This window comes from Anomaloglossus baeobatrachus, chromosome 1 (genome assembly GCF_048569485.1).
Source record: "Anomaloglossus baeobatrachus isolate aAnoBae1 chromosome 1, aAnoBae1.hap1, whole genome shotgun sequence".
NCBI lineage: Eukaryota > Metazoa > Chordata > Amphibia > Anura > Aromobatidae > Anomaloglossus > Anomaloglossus baeobatrachus.
Window position 1 is genome coordinate 431935732 of NC_134353.1, and position 17374 is coordinate 431953105.

The 17374-nt window shown below is 45.0% G+C and overlaps 1 long non-coding RNA gene across 5 annotated transcripts in view; it reads right to left on the reverse strand.

The window, feature by feature from the left end:
• LOC142316524 (uncharacterized) overlaps nucleotides 1-17374 on the reverse strand; it is an 87530-nt gene that overhangs the window by 60157 nt on the left and 9999 nt on the right. For 4 of the 5 annotated variants that reach the window (XR_012754635.1, XR_012754636.1, XR_012754632.1 and 1 more), the window contains 2 exons: nucleotides 12538-12623; nucleotides 11294-11395 (listed from right to left, as the gene is read on the reverse strand). This is a non-coding gene — a long non-coding RNA (uncharacterized LOC142316524). Of the gene's footprint in view, nucleotides 1-11293; nucleotides 11396-12537; nucleotides 12624-13364; nucleotides 13498-17374 lie in introns of all 5 variants that reach the window. The other variant, XR_012754634.1, reaches the window with a different exon arrangement.

Here is a 17374-nt window from a genome sequence, read left to right on the forward strand (position 1 = left end):
CGTTTCTATGACTAAAAACGCAGCTATAAACGCAAGGGGTTGGTACTAAAGTGACGTGTACAGGAAGAGGATTCCTTCTGTTGGTAAACACAGAAGCATGAATCCTCCCGGTACCGCCTCCACAACCCGCCCGGTGCCATGTCAGCTCCCGTGCGGCGTCATGGCTGGGCGGGAGGTGGAGGCAGCGGCGAAAACAAAAGTGAACAGTAGAAAAAAAAATGTCATACTCACCTGTCTGCAGGGTCCTGGTGCCATGTCCGCTCCCAGCTCCTCTCCCGGTACCGCCGCTCCGGCTGTGTGCAGTCTTCCCAGGTACGTACGATGCCTGCAGGACCTGGTGATGGATCACCTGATGCAGTCACCTGACGCATCAGCTGATCGTAATTCTCGCGGTGTCGCCGGCTTTTTAACGCCCGGCCGGCTTCACCTATCAGCTGATCCTGCCGTCAGGAGACTTCATCAGCTGATTACCGGCAGCTCATGAAGAGATGGGACAGGTTCAGACTCTCATCCGATCGCTCCAGGAGCTGCCAGTAATCAGCACGGACGTGACTCAGTATTTTTTTTTTCTACTGATTGTATACTCGGCTTTTATCAGCTAATGTGTGATGTGATTCACGTCCTGACATTGGATCCGGATTAGACGCCGTGGGACCCTTGACCCAGGATTACTGTGGAGGGGGGTTCTTTATTTCAATAAAGATGGAGTTACTAATTGTGTTGTGTTTTATTTATAATAAAAATCTTTTTCTGTGTTGTGTTTTTTTTATCTTTACTAGAAATTCATGGTGGCCATGTCTAACATTGGCCTGACATCATGAATTTCGGTCTTAGGGCCAGCTGATAATATACAGCTAGCCCTAACCCCATTATTACCCAGCGAGCCACCCGACATCAGGGCAGCTGGAAGAGTTAGATACAGCGCCAGAAGATGGCGCTTCTATGAAAGCGCCATTTTCTGGGCTGGCTGTGGACTGCAATTCGCAGCGGGGGTACCCAGAAAGCATGGGCACCCTGCACTGCGGATTCCAATCCACAGCTGCCTAGTTGTACCTGGCTGGACTCAAAAATTGGGCGAAGCCCACGTCATTTTTTTAAATTATTTCTTGAAATTCATGAAATTAAAAAAGAAAAGAAAAAAAGGGGGCTTCCCTATTTTTTTGATTGCCAGACGGGTACAAATAGGCAGCTGGGGGTTGGGGGCAGCCCGTACCTGCCTGCTGTACCTGGCTAGCATACAAAAATCTAGCAAAGCCCATGTCATTTTTTTTTTTTTTTGGGGGGGCAAAAAACTCCTGCATACAGTCCTGGATGGAGGATGCTGAGCCTTGTAGTTCTGCAGCTGCTGTCTGCTCTCCTGTATACACTAGTTCTGCAGCTGTCTGCTCTCCTGCATACAATGAAGAACATATTGAAGAAGGAAATGACATCAGACCTTTTTTTTTTTTTATTTTTCATCAACAATCTTTAATGGCATTGTTCACTGATTAAAAACGCAGTGAGCAAAAACACAGCAAAAAACGCACCAAAACGCATGCGTTTTTGCCGCGGGTGCGTTTTTTAAGACAAAAACGCACATAAAAACGCAGCGTGAAAAAAACGCCTACTGCGCACATACCCTAACTGTGCAAAGAGTCTTTTTGCACTAAGTGTAGGAGCATGCTCAGTGGCCTAAACTGAGGACTTGGCCTCAGGAATGGCACAATCAGGTTGAGCATGCTCACTAGGCAAAACAATGGACTTAGGCTCTGGCTGGGCTAAATCGGCATACGCATGTGCACTAGCCACCTCTCCACACTTAGACATAGAGGAGAAAGCAGCTACCTGGACGACTTGAGGCACAGCCAAAAACTGCGACTGGTGCCTGAGTGTAACAGGAACCGCAGCAGGCTGCTTGCGGCTATGGGGCCGCCGTTTTGTAACAGCGACTAATATTCTGCTGCTATGTATTTAATTTAGTTTATGTGTTTTTTTGCTTTCAAGGTGCCTGACTGATATGTCATATAGGTGCTGCACAAAAACATGCATGACTAATCCATCAAGTTTGAACTGTGTTTTTCATATTTCTAATGAAAATTTTATCTCAACTTTTGTTGTGGTATATAAATGTGCCTTTGTTTTTAAGATGCCTGATGGATATATTACATTGGTGCAGCACAAAAATATATATATGCATGAGTTTTCTATCAAGATTGGACTTTGTGTATTTTCCGTTTTGTTGTCTATTCATACTACAGGATCTTGCTGTTAATATTCTGCTGCTATGTTTTTAATTTATTTTATATGTTTTTTGCTTTCAAGATGCCTGTTTAATATGTCATATAGGTGCTGCACAAAAACATGCATGACTAATCCATTAAGTTTAAACTGTGTTTATTACATTTCTAATGTACATTTAAGCTAAAGTTTTGCACGTCTGTCACAGTTCTGCGGTCTCTTTTCCTCTTTAGAAAATGGCTGCCGTTTCATTATTCAATCAGTTATTCCGTGCTTTCCCCGCCCACCGGCGCCCATCATTGGTTGCAGCCCAACACGTCCCCAAGCTGCGTGACAGCTGTCTCACTGCAACCAATCACAGCCGCCGCCGGGTGGATCTATGTCGTGCAGGAAAATAAATAAATTAAAAAAAAAAACAAAAAAAAACGGTTCCCCCATATTTGATACCAGCCAGGATAAAGCCGCACGGCTGGGGGCTGTTATTGTCAGGATGGAGAGCACCACGTTATCGGGAGCCCTCCAGCCTAACAATACCAGCAGGCAGCCGCCCGGAATCGCAGCATCCATTAGATGCGACAGTCCCGGGACTCCACCCAGCTCATCCCAAATTGCCCTGGTGCGGTGGCAATCGAGGTAATAATGAGTTTAATCATGCCAGGCGTCTCCCTGAGACACCTTCTATGATTAAACTGAAAGTGAAAGTAAAGAAACACACACAGCGAAAAATCCTTTATTTGGAATAAAAGACAAAGAACACCCTCATTTACCTCTTTATTAATCATCAAATACACATCCATGTCCAACGTAATCCACACGACACTGTCAGCTCGGCTACATGAAGCTGCAGCAGCACCGTAGAACACGATTGCGCTGTATCAGCTCCACGTAGCAATGAAGTAAATCGCGCTTTCAGTAGAGACTTCAGCAGTGCAGAAGTCAAGATTACCAAATCTGCCCATCTTTATCATTAGAGGCAGTAGACTAGTGGATAGAGCGCTCGCCTAAGAAGCATAACTTCAGTTCTTGTCCTGGTCAAGATTTTTATTTTTTTTTTTATTTTAAATTATAATTATTATTTATTCTAAAGTGAAAGAAACACAGACAGCGAAAAATCCTTTATTTGGAATAAAAGACAAAAAAAACACCTCATTTTCCTTTTTATTAATCCCCAAATACCCCTCCAGGTCTGACGTAATCTACACGACACTGTCAGCTCGCCTACATGAAGCTGCAGCAGCACCGTAGAACACGATCGCGCTGTATCAGCTCCACGTAGCAATGAAGTGAATCGCGCTGTCAGCAGAGACTTCAGCAATGCAGAAGTCAAGATTACCAAATCTGCCTATCTTTATCATTAGAGGCAGTAGACTAGTGGATAGAGCAGTCGCCTAATGAAGCATAACTTCAGGAGTTCTAGCCCCGGTCCCGGTAAGGAGTTTAATTTTTTTTTATTTTTAAATTATAATTATATATTTATAATTATAATTTAATTTTATTATGCACTGAGGGGAGGACGCGGACATCAGCTGTGAGCTGCGGGACACACCTCTAAAATCGGAGCAGTTCACGGAATGAGGCTGCATTGCTCTCTCCTCTCTCTCTTCTCTCTTTCTCGCTCCCTCTCTTTCTCTCTCTTTCTCTCCCAAGGAGAGGGAAGAAAGTGTTTCAGGTAGGGCTGAGAAAGCATATTACAGACAAGGAGAGGGAAGAAAGTGTTTCAGGGAGGGCAGTGAAAGCATACTACAGACAAGGAAAGGGAAGAAAGTGTTTCAGGGAGAGCAGAGAAAATATACTATACACAAGGAGAGGTAAGAAAGTGTTTCAGGGAGGGCAGAGAAAATATACTATACACAAGGAGAGGTAAGAAAGTGTTTCAGGGAGGGCTGAGAAAACATACTACAGACAAGGAGAGGGAAGAAAGTGTTTCAGGGAAAGCAGAGAAAATATACTATGGACAAAGAGAAGGAAGAAAGCGTTTCAGGGAAAGCAGAGAAAATATACTATGGACAAGGAGAGGGAAGAAAGTGTTTCAGGGAGGGCTGAGAAAGCATACTACAGACAAGGAGAGGGAAGAAAGTGTTTCAGAGAGGGCAGAGAAAACATACTATATTATAATATAATTATTATTTATAATTTATTTAATTAATTATGCACTGAGGGGAGGAGCCGGACATCAGCTGTGAGCCGCGGGACACACCTCTAAAATCGGAGCAGTTCACGGAATGAGGCTGCATTGCTCTCTCCTCTCTCTCTTCTCTCTCTCCCTCTCCTCTCTCTTCTCTTTCTCTCCTCTCTTTTTTCTCTCTCTCTCTCAGACCTGGTGATGATCAGCTGATGCGGTCACCTGACGGAATCAGCAGACACTATAAGTCGAGCGGTGAGGCCGGCTTTTTACCGCCCGGCTGGCTAAACTATCAGCTGATGCTGTCGGACAGGAGCCTGCACTGAAGTGTGTAGTTTTTTTTTTGCACTGATGCATAAGCTGATTGTATAAAAGCTGTTTATACAATCCGCTGCTGTGCCATGTGATTCAGGCCCTTGAACCTGACACATCATCTGATCGCTTTGCCTTCCAGCAAACCGATCAGATGATATTGGATCCGGACTGGACGGCGCGGGACCCTTGACCCAGGATTACTGAGGAGGGGGGTTCTTTATTTCAATAAAGATGGAGTCACTAATTGTGTTGTGTTTTATTTCTAATAAAAATATTTTTCTGTGTGTTGTGTTTTTTTTTATCTGTACTAGAAATTCATGGTGGCCATGTCTAATTTTGGCGTGACACCATGAATTTCAGGCTTAGGGCCAGTTGATAATATACAGCGAGGCCTAACCCCATTATTACCCAGTGAGCCACCCATCAGAAGGGCAGCTGGAAGAGTTGGATACAGCGCCAGAAGATGGCGCTTCTATGAAAGCGTCATTTTCTGGGGCGGCTGCGGACTTCAATTCGCAGCAAGGGTGCCCAGAAAGCTTGGGCACCCTGAGCTGCGGATTCCAATCCCCAGCTGCCTAGTTGTACCTGGCTGGGCACAAAAATTGGGCGAAGCCCACGTAATTTTTTTTTAATTATTTCATGAAATTCATGAAATAATTTAAAAAAAGGGCTTCCCTATATTTTTGGTTCCCAGCCTGGTACAAATAGGCAGCTGGGGGATGGGGGCAGCCCGTAGCTGCCTGCTGTACCTGGCTAGCATACAAAAACATAGCGAAGCCCATGTAATTTTTTTGGGGGGCAAAAAACTCCTGCATACAGTCCTGGATGGAGTATGCTGAGCCTTGTAGTTCTGCAGCTGCTGTCTGTCTGTATGGAGGAGAGCAGACAGCAGCTGCAGAGCTACAAGGCTCAGTATGCTCCATTCACTAGTGTATGCAGGAATGCAGACAGCAGCTGCAGAACTACAAGGCTCAGCATACTCCATCCAGGACTGAGGGAAGATATTCCAGCAACTTGAGTCCAAACAGGAAATTCTTTAAAACGTTGATTCTTTATTATTTACATATTAAAAAGTCCATGTTGGGGTGAAACAAACCCAAGACAGAGAGGACGCGTTTCAAACACTTGGTTCTTAGTCAATCTCACAGAGATTTTTGGACTCAAGTTGCTGGAATATCTTCCTTCATCATTACCAAAGAATTGCCGACTTTTTCCTTGCACGGTCCACAGGTCTCGGTCTCCTATCAAGCAGGTGAGCTGGATAAAACCTTCATTCCTTTTCCATCCAGGACTGTATGCAGGAGTTTTTTGCCCACTAAAAAAAAAGACGTCAGCTTCGCCATATTTTTATATGCTAGCCAGGTACAGCAGGCAGGTACGGCTGCACCCAACCCCCAACTGCCTATTTGTACCCGGCTGGGAACTAAAAATATAGGGAAGCCCTTTTTTTAATTATTTCATGAATTTCATGAAATAATTAAAAAAAAAACAACGTGGGCTTCGCCCCATTTTTATGTTCAGCCAGGTACAACTAGGCAACTAGGGATTGGAATCCGCAGCACAAGTTAGCCCGAGCTTTCTGGGCGCCTCTGCTGTGAATTGCAGTCCGCAGCCGCCCCAGAAAATGGCGCTTTCATAGAAGCGCCATCATCTGGCGCTGTATCCAACTCTTCCAGCTACCCTGATGCCGGGTGGCTTGCTGGGTAATTATGAGTTAATACTAGCTTTGTTTTACTAGCTAGTATTAAGTCAGAGATTCTTAATGTCAGGCAAGTTTGACCCGGCCATTAAGAATCTCCAATAAAGGGTTAAAAAAAAACAACACACCACACAGAGAAAAAATACTTTAATAGAAATAAATACAGAGACACATTAGAGACTCCATGTTTATTACTCCTCCTCATCCCTCCACGATCCATGGTCTTCTTTCTTCTTTCTCCTTCAACCCATGCAGCTCTGCTACATCAGACAGCACTGCATGGGGGAAGACGCTGCTTCCCGTGGTGCAGTCTATATCACTCAGTGAGTGAGCAGCAGCTGCGTGCTGTAAGCGGTCACGTCACCGCTGACAGGCACGTTGCTATAGCAACAGTGATCTCTGTTATTGACCGGCTGTTGCAGCAGGTGAATAACGGAAGTGGGGAAGCAGAACGGGGAGCAGACCATGTGCCAGAGCATCTCACCGCTACACGGGGATGCACAAACGAGCACGGCGTACCGGAGAGATGCACTGACAGGACCTAGCAATGATGTCTAGCCATGTGACCAGTCTGTAGCCAATGAGATAATAGACATGTGACTGGTCACATGCTTTTTTGACATCAGTCACGGAAGGTCCTATCATCAGTGCTGGTTACCGTGAGGATGCAGCGATTATCAGAAAAAAAAGCGGCGGGAGACAGAGTGCAGGACGCGTCGCGGGGACAGGTAAGTGTTATGGCAATGTTTATTAACTGTATGTGTACATTTATAATGTGTTTTTATGTGTTTGTGTTTGCCTGCCATTGGTTTCAATGGGGCTCGAGAGGTTCGTCGAGCCGTTCGCCAAACTGAACTCGAACGCGGCCTCCGTTCGACGAACCGAACTCGAGCCTCTAGAGGCTCGCTAATCTCTAATTGTGATGCAGTGAGCATGCGCAATGGATATGAAATGGCGGCGCCCATAGCGTTCAGTGAGGTACATTATGAATATGAATGTCTGTGGACACGTTATGGTGAGTTGATTTCCTACTGAAATATGGTGGGATAAGGTGATTGTTTATTGGAGGATGAATTGCTAAAGCTATGATGTTTGATTACAGTCCGTGATGGGCATTTGATTATGAAGGAGCCACTATGTGGAATTAACTAGTGGCTGACCAGACGTGCAGAATCCAAGTAACATGATGACTTGTGACTGATGACTTTTAAGTGAAAAAGTAATGTGGAAGATGTTGGTGCTAAATGACATTTGGCACAGAAATGTGCCAATGCTATGTTCAATGTAAGAACATAGGGTTATTAGGACGGCCAAAGATTTTGGGGCTTAGGGCTTGAAGGACATCTGCCAGAAAAAGAAGGATTTTTGTCTACTCACCGTAAAATCTCTTTCTCTGAGTCTTCATTGGGGGACACAGGACCATGAGTGTATGCTGCTGTGACTAGGAGGCTGACACTAAGTAAACAGAAAAACAGTTAGCTCCTCCCTAGCAGTGTACACCCTGAACCTGAGGCGGATCTACACCAGTTTAGTGTACAAGCAGTAGTAGGAGAAACCTGAACAACCATAACTAATCAAGGTTATAACAGTAACAAGTGTTGAACACAAGATGGAGAGACAATTTGAATATTTCCTAGAGGGGCGTGGCAGCTATAAGTCCCCTTACTTGGCAGCCAGACTGGCTTGCAAAGTCTCCTTAAGGAGAATAGTGTTCCCCCGTGGTCCCCACATAGCTTTCTCATCAGCCAGATCAGACTCCCCATACTTTGCACTGACGAGGGGCAAGCACCCCGAAACGCCATGTCTGCAAATTGGGATTCTGATCTGGCTTATATATCCTGAGTCATATTGCAAAGGATTGTTAAAAATCCACTTGTGACTTTTAGGATCACTACTTCCAATAGGTGGCGCTGTGCTAGAGTTTGTCTCCTTTACTGGAGAGACAATTTGAACACAAGATACATATATATGCTGAGTGCAAAAAAACGCGGTCTCGGAAAAAACAGGATCATCCGGCAAAATAAGAACAACCCAATATCTAAACAGGGTGGGTGCTGTGTCCCCCAATGAAGACTCAGAGAAAGAGATTTTACGGTGAGTACGCAAAAATCATTCTTTCTCTATCGTTTCATTGGGGGACACAGGACCATGGGACGTCCAAAAGCAGTCCCTGGGTGGGTAAAGAAGAAATCACACAGATCCATAGAACAAACTTCTGTGAGAATGCTCTGTCCAAATGTGCACCACCCTTTCATAAGTGTGCGACAGCCGCCTGCAACACTTTTCTCCCAAGGCAGGCATCCGCTGACGCCTGGGTGTGCACTTGGTAAAACCTGGCAAAGGTATGTAGGCTGGACCACGTGGCGGCTTTGCAGACTGTGTAAGGCCACTTTGTGGGTCCCTGAAAATTAAAGAAATTTGTCAAATTTAGAAACTCTTTGCATAAAGGACTAGGCGCCCATAGAGGTGAAGAGCTAGTTTTCACCCCCCTACTCTGTACTTGGACATTGAGGGCTAGATCCTTGGTTGTACAGAGCGGAGCCATTCCACATTCTCATGCTCCAAGCGACCAGGTACTTCTTGTCTGTCCTCCATAAATGGGTAATGACTTCTTCCCCAATTAGTTGTGCTTGCGCATCAGACGGGACAAGAGCGAAGAGCATACTACCTGTCCTGTGTGCCTAACTAACATGAAGGGAAAGACAAAACAAACAAGGAGGGGATCACTTACCTGACTTACCTGTCACCACAGCATTTTTCATACTGAAGAAGCAAAACAATAGGAAAAAAAGATATACAGAACCACTTTGTGGTTTACTGACGTCAGCTCCATCACTGCCATCTATGCCCGTCGCGTTCTTACATCACGTCTCGCGGGCGGGCCGAGACTGTCACTAGCGGTGACGTCACAGGCTCCAGCGATTATTCGCTGTGAACGCGGCGGACAATGGAAGTCAGTGACAGCGCTGACGTCAGGAGTACAGGAGATCGTCACAGCAGGTAATGATCTCATCTAACGTCATGACGTCGGCGCTCGTCATCCCCTGCAGTGACCTGGGCTGACCTATTGATGTAAGCTCAAGTCACTGCACTGCTCTCCCAGCCAATGGGGAAAATTCTGTTCTTCATTGACTGGGACAGCGACTATGGTATGGATTGTCGTGGGACCCCCTTATTGGATTACGCCGGACACGGATTTGATTGTTCTTTTCAATAAATTGGTGAAAGAAGGAATGTTTTGGGGTGTGTTTTTTGAAATAAAACTTTTTTTGTTGTCTATTTTTTTTTTATTACTGACTGGGTTGGTGATGTCGGGTATCATCATGCGTGTCATCACTAACCCCAGGGCTTGATGCCAGGTAACATTACACATCTGGCAACAACCCCATATATTACCCCGTTGGCCACCGCACCAGGGCAATGGGTTGAGTTGGGGCGAAGCACCAGGATTTGCACATCCAATGGATGCGCCACTTCTGGGGTGGCTGTGGCCTGCTATTTTTAGGCTTAGGAGTGTCCAATAATGGTGGACCTCCCTAGTCTGAGAATACCAGACCACAGCTGTCCGCTTTACCTTGGTGGTGATCAAATTTGGGGGGGACCCCACGTTGTTTGTTTTAAATTATTTATTTAATTTAAAATAACAGCATGGGGTGCCCTCTGTTTTAAATTACCAGCTAAGGTGAAGCTGCCAGCTGTGGTTTGCAGGCTGCAGCCATCTGCTTTACCCTAGCTGGCTACAAAAGATAGGGGGGACCCCACGTTGTTTGTTTTTTTAATTATTTATTTATTATTTGGCTAAATACAAGGCTAAGCACACTTTAGTGCCACATGAAAGTCACTAAAGGGTGCCAGCTTAGAATATGCAGGGGGGTGGGACATTATATATGTCTTTCTCATCTATTATCTATCTATCCCTCTATCTATCTATCCATCTGTTCATTCATTCATCTATCCCTCTATCTCTCTGTCTCTATATCTATCTATCTATCTTTATATCTACCCATCTATTTATCTTTCTAGCTGCTTAAATTTTTTTGTGGACCGCGGAAGGCACACGGATGACACACGGACTGTATACGGAACGGAACAGATGTCACACGGATGCCACACGGATGCATCCGTGAAAAAAAGGAACGATTTTTGAGGAGCAAAAACGGAACGGTCATGTGAATGTGGCCTACAACTGTTGTGTATTTTATTCAAAAAACAAACGTTAAAAAGGGACGGGTAGCACATACAATGAATGGGACCTCAGACCAACAAAAGAGTAAGATATAAAAAGGTAACAATTATTGGAGCACTAAAGTGTGAGCAAAATGGAATATGCCTCAAAGAATGTATTGTTTAAAAGAGTTACACTGCTGCAGAGCTTGAATTATGAGGTACTGTAGAGACGTGTCTGTATATGAGGTACTGTAGAGACGTGTCTGTATTATTGCCACTGCAGTTGTGTGTATACAAGCACTCTGCTGCAGAGCTGCAATTAGTGCCTATGAAGTACTATGAAGACATGTCTGTATTAGTACCATAACAGATGTGTGTATACCAGCAGTCTGCTGCAGAGCTGGAATTAGTGCCTATGAGGTACTATGAAGATGTGGATCTGCTATCGTAAATTCTAGACCCTACTGATAAATATCTCCCCTTAACTGCATTCTTCAATATCTTGCATCTAGCTGTTCTTTTGGCTGTCCCACACACAGGGATCAGACATGTTGTTAATCCAGAGTGAATGTCAACAGAAAGGAGTTGTAGAGGTCTGTAATCCATGTTCATTCTGTTAGTTGAACACAGATTAGGCCTTTAGCATGGAACTGCATGGGGACATTTTGTTCCTCTTTTTGGGACTCTATGAAGTTCTTTATAACCCCCTCCAAACATCTGTCAAATGTCTGTCACCATAAATTCATAGCAATACCGATATATATCGCCCTTACCTGCATTTTCAGCATCCGCATCCACCTGTACTTTTGGCTGTCACACACTCCTGGGGTCAGATGTGTTGTTAGTCCAGATTACATGAGTTCTGTGACGCTTGCCTTGGACATGGAGATATAATATGGTCAGGGATTATCAATCAATAGAAAAAATGTAGAAGAAAATATTCATAAGAAGTTTTTTTAAAAAAAATAGTGTTCCATGTGGTGTGGATCCAACACAATCCTCATAACAGTATGAGATTAATGGCCTAAGTACCAATCACCCATGATAATAAACATATACACATAATATAAAGCATATTGAGACTTGTAATACCACAGCAAAAGAAGAAATGTATGTAATGGAAATACTGGACGCTTACCCAAAAGCTAACAAGCTTTATTTAATAAATACTACCCTGGTACGAGTTGGACAGAATCCACCATGAACCATGCAAGTGAGCAGTTCACATGGAGGACAAATATTACACATTGACTACTTGTACGAAACACCAGTCATTACATGTATTTGTTGCTCTCACATCAGGAGATGTGCAATGCCGATGATGTCACAGTTACAGAATACTTACAGTGCACATGCACGATCATCAGATAATGTGCAAATGTCTTATTCTAGTGAATAGGACAGGACCACAATATCTGCTGGTAATTCCAGGCTTCAGTAGATAAAACATTATCGTCACTGTGCCTCTTCCAATGTTAAAGAGTGATAACAGACAAATTTTAACTCAATTTCTTAATTCTGGCAGATTACATATGGGCAGCAACAAAGACCCAGTAGACCCTGCCTAATACAGACCACTGCATCATAGAACACTGGCAATCTATGTCTAATCCCAACACATTTCAGAATAGAGCTTTTTTTTGATTAATAAGTACTAATATGCAAGTTTAATGTACGTTAACAAGTCTAGTTTGGTTGATTTGCATTTATGGATATAATATGGATCTCTATTTCCGGTTTTGGATTTATGATCACACATCCCCTGTGCCCACGCGATTGCTTGGACGTACTATTACGTCATTGGTCATGAAGTGATGTTAAACTAGGACATAACAGTACGGTCAAGGTTGGAAAGGGGTGAAACACTGATAAGACCTCTGGCATGGACTTGCAGAGCGGTATTTTGTACTTATTTTTAGGGACTCTGTGTACTTCTCTTCAGCCCCCTACTAAACATCTCTGCTAAATGTAACATTAAATAATGGATCAGATATCACAAATAAATATCGCCCCTAACCTGCATTCTTCAACATCCTGCATCCAGCTGTTCTTTTGGATCAGACATGTTGTTAATCCAGAATGGATGAATTCTGTGATGCTCGCCTGCAGGACACGGAGATGTAATATGGTCAGTGATCAAGCAATCAACAGGAAATATGCAGAAAAGGTTGTTAAGAAACAATATCTGTTAAATAATGGTACATGTGACAGAGATACTGCAGAATAGTACAAGAGTTATGACATATGTGCTAACCATCCATAGGGATAAACATACACATACCATAAAACACACTGAGACTTGTGACAACACAACAGCAGTAGAAAAGTATGTAATGCAAATACTGCACACTTACCAAACTGCTAATAAGCTATTCTAACTAAACACTACTGTGGTGCGAGCGTTGGAGAACAGACAAATCTTATTTCTGTTCCACAACCCCTTGTGTTTTATAATAAAAGCCAGATTAGTAAAAGGCCATAGAAAGGCTGGACCTCGTGGCTCAGGTTCCAGCCATATAAGGCCCTGTAGACAAACCGGGTATACAGTTGCGTCTACAATACCATAGAGCAAACTTGGAGTGTATAAAGGACCTTAGAAGCCGAAAAAATCCATTTTAACTAATTAAAGCACCTTTATTTATCAAAAAACATTCATATCAGAAAAAGGGATAAAAACGTATTACAGCACATAACAAGATACAATATAGATCAGGGTGTACAGAGAAAGATCCACACAGACACAACACCAGTCAGCACAACGAACAGAGGAGTCTAGCAATGACAATAATAATATACATAGTGATGAGTAGGTCCATAGCAGAAAGGTAATTCTACAAGTATTACCACAGTTGGTCACTAGATGGTGATAAAGAGATATTAGAAGAGCTCCAGTTTACAAGTAGCAGACACAACTTCTCCATGAAACAGAGGGAGGCACTGGATGAGTTGAAGTCCCTTGATGAGGTTGTCTTCAAGCCTGCAGACAAGGAAGGGAATGTAGTGGCCTGACCTACTCAAATGTATGAGGGAGGCCATCAAGCAGTTGAAGGATCGAGAGTCTTATACATCATTGTCCCATAATCCAACCAACAAGTTTGCTACTGACTTGTTGGGTATTTTGGATTTGGCTCTTACACAGGGCATAATCACTAAAAAAGTATTTGAGGGACTCTATACTAAATTTACGGTAACTCCTACCTTCTATCTATTGCCAAAGATTCACAAGGACCTATGGTGTTCCCCGTCATGTCTGATTGTCTCTAGCATTGGAAGGCTATGTGACCCATTATGTAAATTTATTGAACATTATCTGCACACTTGGTGGAGATGGTGCCCTCCTATGTTAGATACACCTCGGACGTCCTGAAGAGAATCGATGGCCTATCTCTGGAAAATGATGTATTACTGGCGGCCACTAATGTGGAGGCCCTGTACACATTTATCCAACACCAGCATGGCCTTGAAGCAGTGAGCTATTTCCTGAACATGAGTAATTGGGGATCACCTTTACAGAATCCTGTCTTGGAATTAGTGGAATTTATTTTAACACACAACTTCTTTTTGTTCAAGGACCAGTTCTTCCTCCCAAAGTGCGGCACTGCGATGGACACAGCACGTGCACTATCTTACGCTAACATCTTTCTCGGTTATTGGGAGAGGGAGGTGTTCAGTGACAGCACCTACACGGCCTCCCAAGGGCAGTGCTGGCTTCGGTACACACATGATATATTCATCATTTAGAGGGGAGCCGTCCATGAGCTGCAGGACTTTGTGTCTTTCCTTAATTTGAACAATCAAGTTGACTTTTCAAAGTGATCCAATGGAGATTGAGTTTCTGGATCTAAAGGTATTAATTACCCCTGATAGATCTGTTTAGATATCTTAGGGGCACTTTGCACGTTGCGACATCGCTACTGCGATATCGTCGGGGTCAAAAGTGACACACATCCGGCGCCGGTAACGACGTCGCAACGTGTAAAGCCTAGATGCACTGATAAACGATCGCAAAAGCGGCGAAAATCGGTGATCTGTGTAGTGTCGGTCATTTCCATAATTTCGCTGCAGCGACAGGTACGATGTTGTTCCTCGTTCCTGTGGCAGCACACATCGCTGTGTATGAAGCCGCAGGAGCGAGGAACATCTGCCTACCTGCCTCCAGCGGCTATGCGGAAGGGAGAAGGTGGGCGGGATGTTTACGTCCCACTCATCTCCGCCGCTCCGCTTCTATTGGCCATCTGCCATGTGACGCCGCTGTGACGTCGCACGACCCGCCCCCTTAGGAAAGAGGCGGGTCGCTGGCCAGAGCGACTTCGCAGGGCAGGTAAGTGCGTGTGAAGCTGCCGCAGCGATAATGTTCGCTACGGCAGCTATCACAAGATGTCGCATGTGCGAAGGGGGCAGGTACTATTGCGCTCGGCATCTCTATCATCGTCTAGCGATGTCGCAGCGTGCAAAGTACCCCTTAGAATGGAAACATCAATAAATGCCCTTCTACATGCTACATCGACACACTCATTTTCCATGATCAAAGTGGTGTACATAGGGCGATTTCTAAGAATTCGTTGGGTATATTCTACAGAGGATTTTTTTGAGAAGCAGGCAGTGGATCTCTGGGAGCGGTTTAAGGGTATGTGCGCACGTTGCGTTGTTGACAGTGCGGAAAAGAACACACCCTCTGGCAGACTGGACACTGAGTTTGTAAAAAAAAAAATGCATCCACAATGCATTTTTGACAGTGCGTTCCCCTGGAAATTCAGCTCTGCTACATGCCCGCTGACAGCAGACACAGAGTCGCGCGATGAGAATGAACTCGGATGAACTTCCCACGACTTCATTGTTATACCGCGGCTCTCTCTGTGTGTGGCGTCCTGATTAGCGGTCATCCGTGAATGACTCACCGGTGACCGCTAATCCCCTGAGTGACTGAAGTGAGCAGCGCGATTAGCGCTGCCGTCACTCAGGTTACCCGTGGCCAGCTGGATTTCTCCACCCGAGACCGCAACTCACCTGTGACTTCATCGCTGATCGCGCAGCTCACTTCAGTCAGTCGGGCGACTTGCTGTCACAGTTGGAGGATCCAGCGGTGGCCGCGGGTAACCTGACTGACGTCTTCGCAGAGAGAGACAGAGACAGAGAGCGGTCGTGGTCTGTGGCCGCTCCTGTCAGCTTCATGTAGCAGAGCTGAGAGCGTCGTGGGACGTCGTGTGGATTACGCCGGACCTGGATGGGTATTTGGGGGTTAATAAAGTAAGGAAAAAGGGTGGGGTTTTTTTGTCTTTCATTCCAAATAAAGGATTTTTTGGATGTGTGTGTTTATTTTCTTTAACTTATAGGTTAATCATGGAAGGTATCTCGGGGTGACGCCTGCCATGATTAACCTAGGACTTAGTGGCAGCTATGGGCTGCTGACATTAACTCCTTATTACCTCGATTGCCACCGCACCAGGGCAATTCGGGATGAGCCGGGTAGAGACCCGGGACTGTTGCATCTAATGGATGCGGCAATTCCGGGCGGCTGCTGGCTGATATTGTTAGGCTGGGGGTCTCCCCATAATGTGGAGCTCCACATCCTGAGAATACCAGCCTTCAGCCGTGTGGCTTTATTCTGGCTGGTATCAAACTTCGGGGGGACCGCACGTCGTTTTTTTTTAAAATTATTTATTTATTTTACTGCACGATATAGACCCGCCCACCGGCTGCTGTGATTGGTTGCAGTGAGAGCTGTCACTCAACGTGGGGGCATGTCTGACTGCAACCAATCATAGGCGCCGGTGGGCAGGGAAAGCAGGGAATTCGAGATTGAATAATGAGCGGCCTGCATTTTCAAAAGAGGAAAAGCCGCCGGAGTTTTGTGACAGCCGTGCTGCACCGCGCTGGTGATAGGGGATCGGTGAATATGAGAGAGGGGGAGAGACCGACCGACGGACATAGATAGTGACAGACAGAGAAAGACAGACAGACCAACTGACAGAGAAAGAGACCGACCGACAGACAGAGGGAGATTGACCGACATCGCATCCAGAACGCACAAAAGAAGTGACATGTTGCTTTTTAGAACGCAGCGTTTTGGCAGCATGTAAAACGCTGCATTCTAAAATGCAATGTGCGGATGGATTTTGCAAAATTTACATATATTGTGCTGGGGACGTAGGACGCAAGCTTTTACGCTGCGGTGCAGAAAGCAGCGTAAAAGCATGTAATTACGCAACATGCGCACATAGCCTAAGGCTAGGGAATATAGTTCCAGAAATATTAAGAATGGCTACTTATGGGCAAGAGACCAAGTACTTTTGGGTTCACAGCAGAAGAAGGGCCTGCCTATTGTCTGTGACCAACCCACCCGTCTTAGCTCAGAGTTGGAGGCAAGGCCTAATCTACAATGCTGAAAGCAGACACTTGATTGTGGTCAGGGGCGGACTGGCCATTGACGCAGGGGGGGGGGTCAGTCCATGAGCAGTGGTTTCGGGCCACCCAGCCATCTGTCTTAATGGTGTGAGCGGCTGCTGCGGCGCCAAAGCTCCCTGTCTGCAGTGACAGGAGGCCGGCAGCTGCACAAACTGCTGTACGAAAGCTGCATTCAGCCACTCACATGGAGCAGACTTGGGGGTGGTGCCAGGGTCATGCAGGGTTGATTTGCTGGAACTTCACTGCAAGTTGATTTCTGATTTCTTTATCCTGATCTCCGCTGAGGCTTCACTGCTTGTGCACACAACACACTCATTTGAGGGTAAATATATACATACTTGGTTCCGTATGTTTGTACTTTGTTGTATTACGTGTGTGTGTGTGTGTGTGTATGTGTATATGAGGCCTGGCTTTTTTTGTATGTATATATGAGGACTAGCTGTGTGTGT